This window comes from Onychostruthus taczanowskii, unplaced genomic scaffold, assembly GCF_017590055.1.
Source record: "Onychostruthus taczanowskii isolate IOZ18803 unplaced genomic scaffold, ASM1759005v1 scaffold28, whole genome shotgun sequence".
Classification (NCBI taxonomy): Eukaryota; Metazoa; Chordata; class Aves; order Passeriformes; family Passeridae; genus Onychostruthus; species Onychostruthus taczanowskii.
Genome location: NW_024500128.1, coordinates 8075311 through 8091321, shown reverse-complemented (window position 1 = coordinate 8091321; position 16011 = coordinate 8075311).

The following is a 16011-nucleotide window of genomic DNA, read 5'->3' as shown; positions in this document are numbered from 1 at the left end:
TCAGATACACTGTCAAACTGATACTCAAATATGCAGAGCCTTTGCACATAGCCATTCAACATCTTAGCACAAACCCTCATCACACATATACACATGAAGATACCCAAGAGCTTGTGAGATTTTGACATGCTGCTGTGTGTATGTGCTTACAGACACATAACACCCTGAGCATAAGCTCTTGTGTGTGACAGTGGATCTTGGGAGTTCCTAGGTGGCACTCTGGTGGATCCTCTGCCCATACACACACACAAACGTGTAAGTGAACAAATGCACACACACAGGCCAGTTCAGGGCCGACACTGCTCTACACCACATGTCGTAGCCAGTAAGAGCTCCCAGACACTCGCGTGGTTTGACACACACCCTCCACAGTAAGCACACCACAGCACAGCGGCTTGGGTACCACTCAGCCCTGAGCTGGGAGTCCACTCAGGAGCACACAGGCCCACCCAGCCCACTTGCACCTATCCTTCCGAAACCACTCGCCTGGGGACACTCTGTGGCTGCCCAACTGCCGCTCCTCAACGGCCGCAACGGCCTCCCCCATCCTTTATCTGCCCAGCCCCACCTCTGCTCCATCTCCAAGGGTCATTTTCCCACCATCACCCTATTTTATCAGTCTGGGGTTGTCATGGCACAGACAGCTGAGATACAGGCTGAGAGGGAAATGGAGTGAAAGGTTGGGAGGAAGCGTCACCATTTTCTCTGTTTTCTTTACCCTAGGGAGAGTCAACTTTATCCTTTTAACATGTGAGAAAATTAATTTTGGCACCTAATTAATGATCTGCCTTCACTCTGTCTTACTTGCAAATTGTGAGACAATGGAGACTAAAAGAGGAAGCTTTTAGTGGCGGTCCTGGTGAGCAAAAGAGGGTCTCAAAGGCCAAATAGTGGTGACTGCCCATGCTCATGCAATATCAGTACAGGTCTGTCATCATGCTGGTGCAAAACAAAGTTACCATTTTAAAGATGTACATTTGCACCTCAGCAGCCCCCAAAAAGTCACAGAATATAAAGGCAAAACTTATTTGTACATGTAGAAAGCACAATTCCACAGTACAGTGTGGTTATTTTTATGTAATAACTCTTACAGGCATTGTAACTGGTGGGAATTTCTTTGTGAAGGTAAAGGCTTGAGAATGTTCACAAATCAAATATTGGTGTCTCTAAACTGCACACATTTCACTTATGCATGTTGTTACAGAACTATAAATTGTCCTTGTATCCAATTTATTTTTGAAACCCTGTCCAAGCATACTATGTCCTGTCATGTGTGTCTACCACCTCTTAAGAAAATCTAGTTTCAGTGACTTTCTTGAAGCTTTTCTTGAGCATTCTTCTGCTGCTTACCGAAGCATGACTTGCAAAGCCCCAAAGAAACTGTTATTTCATGAAAATAATATGAAGAAAAAAGTAGGGAAAACAAGTTCTTAGAGGCACTAGAATAGATGTTCTTCCTCACAGTTAAATCTTCCCAAATTGATGGATGTTCATTCTGCAGCAGTGGCAATGAGGTAGTGTTTCCACAGAGTTGCAGCAGTTTTCAGTGCTGAGATTCTGCCTAAACATCTTGGATTAGATCAACTAGATGGCAGGAGAGATTTCGTATTCAGATTGGAAATAATGTGTTTATATGGCCAACATAAATCACTTCCTACATTTTTTACTGGAAAACCCTAACCTTGGAACTAGTACAAGCTCTGCATTGGCCTGCTTGGGAGTGGGAGAGTGCCATTGAATAATCTTTATTTTCCTGCATGAAGTAGAAAAACCACTTTTGAAACCTTCATAGACATACAAAATTGGAAAGAACTACAAAAGATGAGATATTAACCCAACCGCCATGTGGAAGTTAAAGACTCAAAGACTAGGCTATGTTTTTGGGGTTTCCTTCACAAACTACTGACTTTTTTATCCAGACCACTTTCTTCATGAACAGCCAGTGTTTTATATGTTACAAAACCCCTCCCCTCAAAAAAGTATTGAAGAAAAACACTAGAATGAGGTAATGCTCATGTACCAAATGTTAAAAGGCTGACACAGCCTGTTCTTTAACTGCTCTGTTGGAATGAATTATATGTATGCTTTGGATATCACAAAGTAGTTAATGTAAAGGGATTTGGTATTTCAAAATGCTGAAAAATAAAAAAAGATCATCCTTCTTTAGTTTAGAGAGTATAGTTCTATAAAGTTTTTAATTAATTTAATGATGACAGCTTATGTAGACCAACAGTATTCATAGTCATTATAAAAGGCATCCAGAGAGAAGGGGTAGAAGTTTATGAGGTTTTTCCCTGAATCAAAATTATTCAAGTTTGGTATAATGTACATGAAAAGTATAATGAAAACATGCATTGGGTAAACCACAATGGTTTCATGATGAATGATTGCATGATTTTTTTTAGTAACTTTTAAACTATTTCACTCCATTTTGTGCATACCACTTGATTTCAGGTCTGCTCTTTGTCATGAGCTGTTATTGTCCAGAGTGACCTGGTTCCAAATGATTAACATTCTTTTACAAAGTAGTGGAAAGCAGTTGTGCACCCTGCTGAGACTTGTAACCCTTGAGACAAAACTAGAGATGCATTTTTCCTGCTAGTCAGTCTTTCTATGTGTCCTAGTATACGCTTAGAAGCCAATGCATATGTAGCTCTGATGACCACCTGCTTGTAAACACAGTGGAGGCCTTGATCACCTTAATTTATAAACTTTTGTTGTCTCTTTTGTAGCTCTCTAGTCCACATGCATACTGGTGCTACAGTGAATTCAATCTATGCCCTCTGCTTGTTAGCTTTCCTGCACATGTCCTGGTGCTCCTCCTGTCTCTCTGCCTGGATTCAGTCTAGGACTGCTCATGATGACAGAACATCTGACCTTCCCAGCTCTTCTGCAGAACTGTTCTTTGCCTGGCAGTGTGGCAGTCACTGTAACTTGAAAGATCTATTTGTGTGTATTGGCTTTTTCTGCATCAGCCATAAGTAGACCATGGATCTCATAGCAGTGGAACAGCTTTCTGATTTCTTGTGTTTTCCTCTAAAACAGAAAGGAGGTATGTGAAATGGTGAACAGCTTAATTTCTTGAAATCAAAAATAGCATTTATAGCTTAGAAAGTGCAAAACTGAAGAACGTGATTTGTGCTGTTGCAAGTGCAGATATCTGTCAGATGGTTCTGTGCAGTAGGACTGTTTTGGTAAACAAAGAAAGAGCATAAAATAAATAAATGAACAACTTTCTGTCAGGACTTACTGTGACACACCAGCTTGTGAGCTCTCGAGGTGAGAGTCCGGGTGACTCCAAAACCGGGCAGTTGGCTTCTGAGCAGCAGCCCAAGACTACCACAAGTTCTAGTTGTGAAGATTTCAGGAGCAATTAGTTTGGCCCAAAAGTGGTGACTGACACAAAGGATTTGACAGCTTGTTTTTCAGGAATCACCCAAAATTTGTCAGTGGTAGGTGAGTTCCCCTAATTTGCCTTGCAGACAACATGAACGGTAGCCCTAAAAGAAGTTACTAATACATAAACTTTTGCAGTTTGTACCACAAGAGATGTTCAGGAATGTTAGTGTGCAATATATATGAAATGAACAGATGAAAAAGAACTGAGATAATGTAGTGATTAAGATGTCTTTAGAAATATAGGCATTAATCCTCCCAAGTAATATGGCTATTGCCTCTGAGACTTGATTCCCTAGGGCAAGAAAAATCAGGGATTTTTTAAATTTTATCTTACTCAAATAATCTCAAAATTATGTGAATAACAGCATGGCTAATAGTTGTGGATGTACACATTATACTTTTATTTATCTTTAATTATAGCCTTTGTTAAAGTTTTTAGTTTAGTAATTTGAGTATTAATATTATTATGTATTCATTTTTCATCTGTATATTGATTAATCTTTGAGTGTATGAAACACATTTGTACATCCTACAAAGGAACATCCTTTGTAGTTGTAGTATGTGCAAACCCATGAACACAAGAGTTTAGTGAGACATAATGAGTGGTTTCCAACTGCTCAAGAAACTGGTAGCTCTGATTTGCATCATACCTAAACCACCTGAAAATAGACTAGTAGTTTGCTCTCTGGAAATATCAAATGCACTGATTCACCAGATATATATACAGTTTTCCACTAGTTATGTGTACAGATTAGCCTTCTACTCAAAGAGAGATAGAGAAGACTGGTCTTTGCAATGGACTCTAGAAAGAGTAAGAGAATGAAGAAAAATATTTTCCTGTATATTGAAATCAAAACCCATGATATCAGGTAACAAAGGTGGATTGGAGCTCACATAAGAATTTTTAACCAAAGGCAACTGGTAAAGATACAACAGTGGTTTCTATTTTACCAAGCCTAAAGGTGTCCTGAGCCCCAGTTTAAGAACCTCCAGAATAGTTAAGATGGCTCAGCTGAACTCAGACCTCTCTATATTTTATGGACCTTCAACTAGTAAAATTTTCTTTCATATTCCTGTCTTGACAGGGAGAACTTCATCTGCACAGAAAATCTGAACATGTGAAAAATGTGACTGAAATATGTGAAAAGCATGACTATATTCATGGTAGCAATTTCCAGCAGGACAGAAACAATAGAAAATATTCATTCTAATACATGAAGGTAAGCACAAAAATTTGCTTAAGGAAAGATTCAGGTCATTAGAGAATACCAGACCTGAAAATATGATGGAAAGTTATCTGAATACTTGAATTGTGATGTAGTCCAAGCAGAATAAGTTGTTACACTCCAGTCATGGGACAAGATAGTACCTGCACAGCTGTATTGGGTAAAAAATTTTGTAGCATGTGAAGTATTGTTCCTTGCTAAAATGGAGCGGAAATTAGACACAGTAAAAGAGCCACTAAAAACTTTGCCAGAGGCTAGTTGAGGTAAGTTTTTATGGACATAATGAATAAAATAATCAAGCAATTGGAGCACAATTTGGCTTCTGTAAGTTTGTTTTGGTTTTGTATTTAAATTCCCTAGTGCTTGGCAATATGTGGTCATTTAGAAGAAAAAGTAGGATAATGAGTGGTTTATAAAGAAAAAGAATGCACAAGGCAGAGGCAGTTGAACAGGCCACACTGAGAAGGCTAAGTCATAATAAAATTTTGTTAAAATATTCTGAGCCTAAAGAACATCTCAGAGGAGTTGAAACTCTTCAAGTTGCATTCATTCAAGATTCTGCAGAAAAGAATGACATTGGGTTAGTCTCTTTCTTGACTCCTTCAGACTCTGATCCAATTCATGTAAGTAAAAAAAGACTATAAATTTCTAAAAAAATTGTTGAACATTTGTTCAGTTAATAAAATTATTATGGCCAGAAAATAGTTCTTGATAGTCTTCAGTCATCACACCATTTATCCAACTGAAGATTTCAAAAATAAACCCCAGTCCTTAGGAGATTGCTGGTTAGAAATGGTGATTACTGGCATGACGTTCAGAAACATTTAAAATGTTGGATCTCGTTTCCGGTGGCAGTTTCACATCCAAGGTTTTATTCTGGTTCAACTTGTCTAATGGATGTAGAATTTATCTGCCTGTAGCAGAGCTGTACAGGCTGGCAATAGCCAAGCTTTGCACCTGGCACAGGCCAGCTTTTTTGCTAAGGGGATAATTTTGAGGGATAAATATCATGTGCCTCCCTAATATATGACAGAAGCATGAGATAAACCACAAACAATCATTTCTGTCATAGGTTCCTGTGGATGGGAAAAGAAAATCAGAGGTTTGGTCATGTAGTGAGTGTTCATACGTCAAACAGGGTGATCACTGGGACAGAGTGCAATAGCCACTTGTGAGCAGGAATACAAAGTTTTTTGTGCTGCTGGTGATGTATTTTTAATCTGTGGATGAAGGTCCTACTGGACGAGGATGATACAGAGCAAGCCTGTGGCCAGATGACTCATCCTGTTTGTGAGCTAGAGCTTGGGTTTCTCCCAGGGCTTCCAGGACAATGTGTACTAGAGGATCAGAAATCACCTCTGAGTCATCTCAAAACCAGCTTTGCCTCTGCTGTCGTGGTTTCCTTCCTGTGTCCCTGCTGTATGCAGTGCAGTGAGTACACTTCATGTGCACAGGAGGTGTTCCCGGTGGCAGGGATCCCTACTGCACGCAACTCCAGAGCCAAACACCCTGCTAGTCCCATGGGATCGTCACAGAGGTTGGAGGTATAACAAACTTATTCCCCCTGTACGGATCTTGAACATAAAGACAGATATGAAATACCTATATATCCCAGTGAATTATTCTCACTGATCAAATTTAATGGACTTCAAGACCAAATCTAATGAATTTCACTCTGCTGCTGAACTGAAAATTTATAATCTTTTCTCTTTCCATGCATATTTTAGTTCTAGGGCTCTGTGTGTTACTGATAACACAGTATGTAAATATATACATGCAATTATAAGGCCATCAGACCTATCTGGGAGACTTTTGCTAATAATTTTTTTTTAACTATTCCTTCTCCTCTTCTACATATACAAAACCTCTTTCATGTTGCCAGCAGCTGTTTGATCCTTAAACGAGAGAGGTTCTATCTTTATTTCAAATATGGAAATAATTATTATAGACTATAAAATAGTAGTATTTTTAAAAGTAAATGAAGAGTCTTTCAGCTATTAGTTTCTGTGTTTTCCTCTGTAAAACAATACAATAGTGTTACACACATTTCTACATTCCATATTTTATATCTACTCAACAGGTCTATTTGTTTTATAGGAGTAGCTATAAATATTCTTTCACTTTCAACTTTGAATACAAAGATAAAATTAGTTTTAAAATCCCATAGTGCACAATTTTCACCTATATTTGTTCAATGCTCTCAATTATGCTCAGTTAATATATCTCATAACTACTTCATTGATTTCATTACCTAAATCTCAGAAATGTGAAACTTTTGCATGTCTCCTCCTAATTTCACCACTTTGCATGAAATTTTCAGCATCAGAAGCACACAAGCAGAGGGTTACTTTGGTTACAAATAGCAGAAGTACATTTTTCTCTTGTATAAAATTTGTAACAGCTGTTTATTTTTAATGCAAGTCAAGTGTTGTGTATAGCACAATGCACTCATCAACACACGTAGAGTTTTAACAAACACAATTTATGAAGTCAGAAAATGTTTCTTCTGCATCTCAATTCACTTTTAATTTTCACATGAAAATATAAATGCTGTATTTCAAAATAGTTACAGTATGAAACTTCATCTCCAGGCCCAGTGTCCTACCACAAGACTCAGCTTCAGCTGTTTTGTTTCCCTGTGTGATCCACATTAGACAGGAGTGGTTACAGCAACCTGATGGGTTCAACACACCTTAATCTTATAAAGTTGTTCCACAGAGAATATTTTATATTAAAAACAACTGCCTAAGGAAGAATGAATTACAGAAATTTGTCTTTGTTGGATGCTTCCCCATGACTTGGCCATTTTGCTTGACTGAAACGTTCCATACAATATTTAAAATATTTTGTCTGTGTGTGTGTAGGAAACCTGGCAGAAAAACACAGCCATAGCAGCAAGTTACAGTCATATTGAGAGAAAACACCCAGAGATGTCTGCTCAAGCCAAGTGGAAGTTCTCAGATTTTCTTGTTTTCCTTTTAATGTCTGTCCAGCATCCATTCTGTATCATTAAACTCTGGTTGCATTTATCCTTCTGAATTGAACTATGTTCAAGATTATTCCCTGGTGTTGGACTTGCTTAGTAAGCCTGTAAGCTTTTAGAATAATCTGTAAATGTAGTGAGTGGTCTCAGAAAAGTATTATCCCTGACAGCCAGCACTTTTCATAAACATCTGCTCATGATGTGGAAGTTGACAGGGCTCTAGGGACCCTGCTGTTTATTCCTACAGATATGGCCATGCTTGCTTTGACATGGTGCTCTGGCAATGTCTTAAGGAAGTCTCAGTCTGTGCTCTAGGTTCTGCTGGACGTACTAATGTCATGCTATAAAACACCTTTCTTGTATTGACCTTGAGTTGAAGAAGGGCATGGTGCTAGGAGGTTGTCTGCCTTTCTTCTAGCCAAACGGGGTCTGAAGCAAGAGTCAGAGGAGCTCATCTCCATTTGGGACTCTTTGGGGACCACAGCAGTTCTGAATATCATGTTCTGTTTGCTCAAGACATGGAAAATGACAAAGGTGGTGTTCAAAAGAGCACAGAGTTGAAACCTCAGTCAGCTGTATTTTGGAATGTGTAAAGTCACTGTGTTGATCTCCAGTAGGTCTTCAAATCTGAGGCCTGGGCTGGGAGGAGAGTATCCCAAGTGCACACTCTCCAAGCTTCTCCTTTGGTTTTTACTTTATGTCACTCTTCTCCACTAGAATTATGCCAACTCCCAAGAACAGCCCAGTGGCCTTTCTCTCATGTGCTGATGTCCTGCTCAGACCATTCTGCTTAACAATAGATCTGGCCTGGGGCTTCCTCCAGTGTAGGAAAACTGAGGTTTATACCTTAGATTTTCTCACGGAAGAGAGGGAAATTAAATGCTGAGGAGGTTTAGAGACAAGTGCCTTTTTATGTGAGGCAAGGTGTGCAGAGGCAGGGAATGTGCTGTAGCAGACAGGAGGTTGGAAGGGGGGGAAGCAGCTCCTCTCAACAGAGAGTCTCCTATGGCAACAGCAGCAGAGAAAATAGCATCAACGAGAGCTTGCCTGTTGGCAAACAGCCGTGGGCCCCACCAGGACCTCTGCTCCCTGTCATGCTTGGCACCCTGATGGCAAGCACTTTAAAGTGGTTACAGCTGCCAGATGAGGTTGACTTTGGCAGGCACGTGGAATGTGTGCGGGTACATGCTACCCCTGAGGCAGGAACTTTCATTGCCTGCCCCTTCTTCATTTGCCTGTGGGGCTTCCAGGGCTCTGCCACACTCTGACACCCACCACAGACCACATCCTTGGTCATAAAAGGCATAAACAGACCAAGACATCACAAAATAAGGAGTGCAGCCTGGCTTCATCTGCAGGCTATGCTGAAGAACAGCTCCCAGGTGGAGGAGATGCAGGTGCCGATCTGCACCTTGAGAAGGATGGTGTGTAAAAGATCTGCCAAGAGGGAGAAGCAAACCTAATAATTTTCAAAAAGTGCAGGCAGGGTGGTTACAAGGCTTTGATGGTTTGGTGCAGTGATTTATTTGAGTGCTGTGGTGAGCTAGCCCTAGCCCTGTACCTTCATGGTTTTACAGCCAAAGAAGTGTCCTGCTGTACCCTGAACTGCAGAGATTAGCTATCACTTTCTCGTGTCTCCACTTTTTTACATGGCTCTGCATACAGAGGAAACATAACTTTTGTGGCATAGAAAACTATACCACCAGCATCTTTGCTTACTTTTGCTTAAATTTGCCAACAAGTTCTATTACAGTTTAATTTAAGAGGACCTGGAAACATCCAAAACTGGAGTCTCATATGATGTGGTAATGATGCAAGCCTTATATTGCACATTTTAAAAAGGGAGATGATTTCCCCCAGCAAGCAGCATATCCTTGGTTAAAACTGAGTGAAGATTCATTATGAAATCTGTTGTGTAATATAAATATAATACTATTAATACAGAGAAAGTTTGCATATGATATTTGTGTGCATGGGTACACAAACAGAATGCAAACCCACAGAAAGGATGCCATATTATTTTTCAACATTTGAACTTGATTCAGAAAATTACTGTTGAATTTTCAGCATTTTTCAGTTATGTCATGTTCTTCCTTCTTGTTGCTGATTTTTGAGATTTCATTCCCTCCTTTGTCCTTTGCTTTGTTTTAGTGAAATAATTTATTCTGAAGATTTCATTAGCATGTTTTTTGAAAGGAGTAGGGAAATAAAATGTATGCACTTCGAAGCAGCTGCTAAAAGATTGTCTCTTGCAAATAAAAAGGATAACTTCCCAACAAATGCTACAAATCCTAGTACAGAAATAATCTTGAATTTCATAATGTAACATCAATATGCATATACCTTTAAGAACAATATCCTGGAAAACTCAGTTTCATGTTTAAACTATGTGCATATCACATGACAAAAGTAATTATCTTGAACTTACATAAATTAAATAGAATTTTTTGCAATCCATTGGATTAATTACAAATAGTGACACTTGCAAATTTTCTTTGTGTGGAATCCATCAATCATTTTTGGATAATCAAGATTTTCATCAACGTAATTTTGGCGAGATGAAGTAACGGCACCACTTAAATGAGCCTGTTTTGTCTTAGAATGAAGGTAGAAATGTTTTGATCACCTGTTGCCACAACAGCTTCCAGGGTTGCCAGGGATGCCTGGAGCACCTTGTGGCAATTCAGCTGTGCAGTGTGAGAACCACAGGCACAAAGGTGACTTTTGGGGGCAGCTTTATGGGTACGGTGCTTTTTACCACAGCAAGTTCACCACAAAATTTATCTGTATCACCATTAAAAACCTCATAAGGACATACTTAGAAAACATATCTTTTTCTTGGTCCTGAAAAGTGGTGTGTAAATTCTATAAGCATCAGTTTGATTAAGCTGTCTATGAGCTAAGCAGAGTTGCACCATCCATAGCAAGAAAGCTTTTCCACCTAGAGATATATTGATGGATAGTCTTTTCCTTTAAGTGGTAAGTTTCTGTTTCTGCTATACATTCAGACCTGAGCTTCTCAAAATACTTTCAAGCCAATCTGAAGTTTTGTTCTGTTGAGGCTTCACCTGCATTGGCCACCCAGGCTTTGTGAGTTTTATTTCTGTGGGGAGGAAGGTGAGGAGATTAATTCTATATATGCTGTCCAAAATGTTGAAAATTTCTAAACAAAAATATAATAACATATTAAAAAAATGAAATGGTTTGGCTCTGACAGGAGTAGTTCATCCTGCCCTCTCATTGTGCTTTTTTTTTAAAATAATTTAAATAAATTGTAAAAGTTGAGAACAGTAAGAGAGGAGAGTTATATAATGTGGTTAATGCCAGAGTTGTGTGGTTATGAATAATTTCTGAAGTTTTAAAAAATTTATATAATCTATACTGAACTGCTTGTAAATTGTGTTAGTACCCCAACAGAACTGGTACCTGAACAGAAATATGAATGGTGGAGGAATGGAGCGAGGAAATGGTGACAGCTGACAGAATGGTAGCAAGTTTGTACTAAAACTTCACACTTACTTTCTCCTGCTGTTCTGGAGTGACAGACATGTAATGTCACATAAACACCCAGCAGCTATCAGTGCTTCTCCCTTCCTGCAGATTCTTTCTTTAGTAATTCTTTGCCCTCAAAATAAGAACCAACTGGAAAAAAGGAGAAATAAACTGAGTTTTTTAAATTTGAGAATCTAGGTGGATTCTTCAGATACACCTCAGGTATTTTGTTAAAAAAATTATTATTTAGTATTTAATTAACATGCACTTTGGAATAATCTTTTTTACACTGCTTTCTGTTGAACTTGTTCTGTGATGCTTTTCCTACAAGAGTAAGAATTTTGTATTATAACAATTAAGAAAACAATTGTAGATTACTCAATTAATTTTATTTTATAAAACTAGACTGCCTGCAAGTCACCAATACACTGTGGTGTTGATATTTCCTACTAATTTGTCTATTTCCAGAATTGGTGGATTTATACGGAAGTAAATTTTTTTTTTTTTTTTTTTTTTTTTTTTTTTTTTTTTTGTTGGGGGCGGGAGGGGTGATATTTTTCTTGGTTTTTTGAGATTCACTTTTATCATTATCTCAATTTCTGAATCTCTTTAACTCAGTGGGATGTCCTGAGCTTATTTTCCAGAGCTGAGCGCATCATGGAAGCCTGTACTGGCAGCAGAAAACCAGCAAGTGGCATTAACTGCATTGGAAGAGACTGGGAAGGGATGAGTAGAGAGGCAGCAGCTCTGGCAACTGGAAATGGGCATCCTTCAAAAACACACAGCTCATGAGTAATGGTGCAACAACAGTTTGGTATTACCTGTGGATGAAACTCCCTTCTATAGCAAATTTGAAATTACCCTTCAAAAAAACCCACTAGGGGTAAAAAATTAGGGGTCTCAATAGGAAGGCTTGAGAAGTTTGTTTTTTTGTTTTTTTTTTTCCTGTTTGCTAAGGGAATCTTTCTCTACATATATGTATTGTTCAGATGATAAGACAGTGATTTTGAGAATAATTATAAAACCAAAATAAAATAATGAAGTGTAGCTACCCTGTAAACCCATACATTTCTCATCCTTCCTTTTTCTGTCATAGAAGAAACTTTATAAATGTTGTTAAAAAAGATTCCACAGAGTGGCAGTCTCTTTGTTTTTGTGTAGGAAATGTTTCTTCCTTTCTCCCTTTTATTCACAGTCTGTGTGTATGTTAAATTTTGCTTTTCTCACTTTCTGGTGCTCTTTATCTTTTGAGTTTGGATTGTATTTTTATCATCCTTTTATATCTTCCAAGTTCTAGAATCTATGCTGCCTCACTGGATTTCAAGCTGGATAGTTTTGATTCATGTATATGTAGTTTTGTCTTCTGAAGTTTTCTTTTGAGGCAAAGTTCAGTTAAAACTGAAAGAAGGGTTTGCTTTTTTTTTTTTTTTTAAAAATTTTCTATAGCCCATGTTTAACTATAGGCTCTGGCTTGCCTTTAAATATTTATTTGTGACTCATTCAAATGCTTATTTTACTAGTAACTTCATTCTGCTTAACCAGGCTTTCTGTCATCAGTCATACTGCCTGTTCAGCCAGAAGAGAAAAATGCAAAGAATGATAATATTACAGTAGCACTGATGTGCATTTCCAGAGCTTTAATAGGATAAGTGTCAGCACTGATGCACTTCAACATCATCTACTGCAACAATACTGAGAAGCAGAGGAGGAAGACAGCCGAGCTGGTTGACATTTATGTATGTCTCTTATGCATGATCAAATTAGCATTTGCTCCCAATTGAAAGCAGGAGTATATAAAGGAGAGGATTATGTAAAGGGAAGATTACTACTCTAAACACAGCACTTACTAATGTAAAGCTATGAATGGAGGACTACCTTTCTGTGAGAAAGGACAGAAAGACTGATGCGGACATGAAAATTCACTGTGTAGCTTTCTAGCTGACTAACCATTTGGAAGGAGAGATGGGGAGAGAAAAAATAAATTCTTAAAGCATCTCAATGAAGCAACTAAATTACAGCTCATCTCAGACTCTCATCTCCTTGGTTTTGCTGACTACTTTTATTTTTAAATATAGTGACTGATTTCAAGCATATCCTGACTCTACCTGCTATGCAACTTGATTGCTGTGATTTGTGATCAATATTGAGGAACTTGAGACCAAATTCCATCTCTTCACCAGCTTCAGTGTTATGTGAATAATCTAATTTATGAATTCTGCATAGCTCCTTTCAAAGACCTCAGGATTTATCAGTCTGTCCACTGTATCTCTCTTACTGCAAACAACTCTAAAATAATATAAAAAAGTATAATGAGGCCATGAATAGCAAATTGTAAAGCACTGGAAATTAGACCACTTAGGCAATTTACAATAATTTGTAATGTGAAGGACAGAAAGCTTGAGTGTTAGATCTGGGAGTGTCAGAGGGGTGGCTCTCAGTTTGCTTCTTTAAAGCCAAGAATGGATGGAGATTGGGTAGGGTCCCGAAGTAAGACAGAATAAGGCAAATGTCTGGATTCTCTCAGTGGTGGTAATGTTAATTTTCCTATTTATCTGAAACACCTATTTTTGAGAGGGCTAGACTGCCTGCTGAAATTACCCAGCTCTTCAAGATAACTGGCTCAAACTACAGAGATATCTTTTGGGTGGCCACAGGAGCAGTGAGTGACTTTGTGACGAACGGGAAGTTTAAACAGTGAAAAAACAGGGAGAGATAACACCAACCCCGGAGTGATTCATTACAGTGGAATGGAATAAAAAAATTTTAGCCTTTTCTAATCTTTTTAAAAAACACACTGTTAAATGTTATGCTCTGGTGATCTTTTTCACAGTGTGCTTTCTGGCCAGTAGATTAGTTGACATAATTGGTTGGTGGTCACTCCACTGGTGTGAGGGATCTTCTCTATTGTGGGTGGGGTTTTTGTGGTGTCTGTGAGGGGTAATGAAATGTAATCTCAGAGGCCAGCTCAGCTCATGGTGAAGAACCTGACAGCCCGTCTTTAAAACCAAAATGTTGTAAGCACAGAAACTACACAGGCAAGTTCGAGAATCAAGTCTAACTTGATGGTTAGACTACAGCTGAGGAAGAAACACATTGGAAATCTTGTAAGATGCTTTCTGAGCAGTTGACAAGTGGGCAGATACAACAGAGCATGGTGAAGAGGAAAAGGAAGACAGTGCTGATAAGCAGTATCACTTGAGTCTTTCATGGAACTAAACCAAAAAAAATATCACCAAGATACCACCAAGATACCACCAAGAACCACAGTTCTGTTAAACAAGTTTGTAAAATAATTATGTCAACAAGACTTCTAATGGTGTCACATTTTGAGTCATCTAACATGAATCATTATGGTATCAAACCTACAAAGCAGTAGTTGGAAAACATGTCTGAGTGACTTGACTTAATAATTGCATTGCTTCAAAATTTCATAGTGTGGTGCTCTCCATGTTGTCATAGCTATTGCCTATGCACATACAACATTCTGCACAAAAAAACTTGTGTGCCACTTAACATGACAAATCTGAAGATTTTTTTTCTTTGTGACATTGCAGGAAAAACTACTTAATAAAACAGAAGTAAAGTCAAAAGAAAGAAATAATTATGTGGTTGTGTCCCCAGTTGCTACACTGCTTGTTACCTTTTTAATTAAAAAACAGGTGACTTAAACATTAGGTACTTAAAAGAAAGGCAGCTGCATGCTGGGCTACAGATAAATCGAGAAATGTTACACACACCCTGCTGCAGATTTGCTGTAGGGCAACAGATATTTCTTCACCTATGAAATTAATGTGCTGTGGGATTTTGTGCTAGCTTTCATCATCATCAGTGGAGCAGACTGTTAGCACCACTTCTGCATTACTTCCAGCAGAGTTTATATTGACAGAAATGAAATGTTTTAAAATACAGCTGTGAACTTCTAATTTCCATCAATATTACCAAACTGCTCACGTTTTTCTTAGACAAACTGTGAGGACCTTTTGCCTTTTCCAGTCTCAGAGTATCAATATTATAACAAATAGCCTCGAAAATTCTGACATCTCTTGTGGTCACCACTGCCTGTTGCTGCAATGCACAGTCACCTGGGTCTGATGCAAATCCTCTCTTGCTTGGCACATGGAGATAATATCAGTCTAAAGCAAGAGGTTCACCTACAGAATGTGTGTTTTTGGAGGTGGTTGTTGATTTGGACTGGTGACATAATCTACACTACATTAGGATGTCCAAGAATGCTGCCAGGGAGGTGAAGCGGTGCCATTCATCCTGATCACTGTCACTTCTTTCCCTGTAATTAGAAAATAATCAAGCATCACTGCCACAAGTAGGTCCATAGCTGCAGGCTGCTCCATCTGAAAACATGAAGCTAAAAACTGACAAAGCTACTGTGAGAAACTCCAGCATTTCAGTTCCCGCTGAGAATTTAATGGTAGATATTTCTCTGTAGCTTTCAGAATGTTCTGAAATAATTCTTTTTTTTGTGATGAAAAATTGGGATTTTGTTCCTGTCAGTAAACTGTATCAATATGTCAGTGATTTAAGTGTTGTTAATACTTTGTGCCATTTAGTCTCTGCTGGCACCCACACTCTGCTGATCACTTCCTTCTTGATGCAGAGGACATGAGGTCCAATACACCCAGATTGCACCTGCGTTTTAGACATAGTGAAAAACAAACTTGCAAAATGTCTGCCTTCCCTGAACATTCACTGGGAGTGGTTGGTGTGTTAGCACACCATGGGTAAATCTCCAAACTCAGTACAGGCACCAGGCAAGTAATTTACTGGCATCTCTTGCCTTACTTATTTCCAGATATATTTCTGAGACACACCACCTTCATAGGTAGAGAATCTCTACCAGGACAGGTGGGTCCTGGCATTTTGATGGACAGGAAGAGGAGGTCTAAACATTAGACA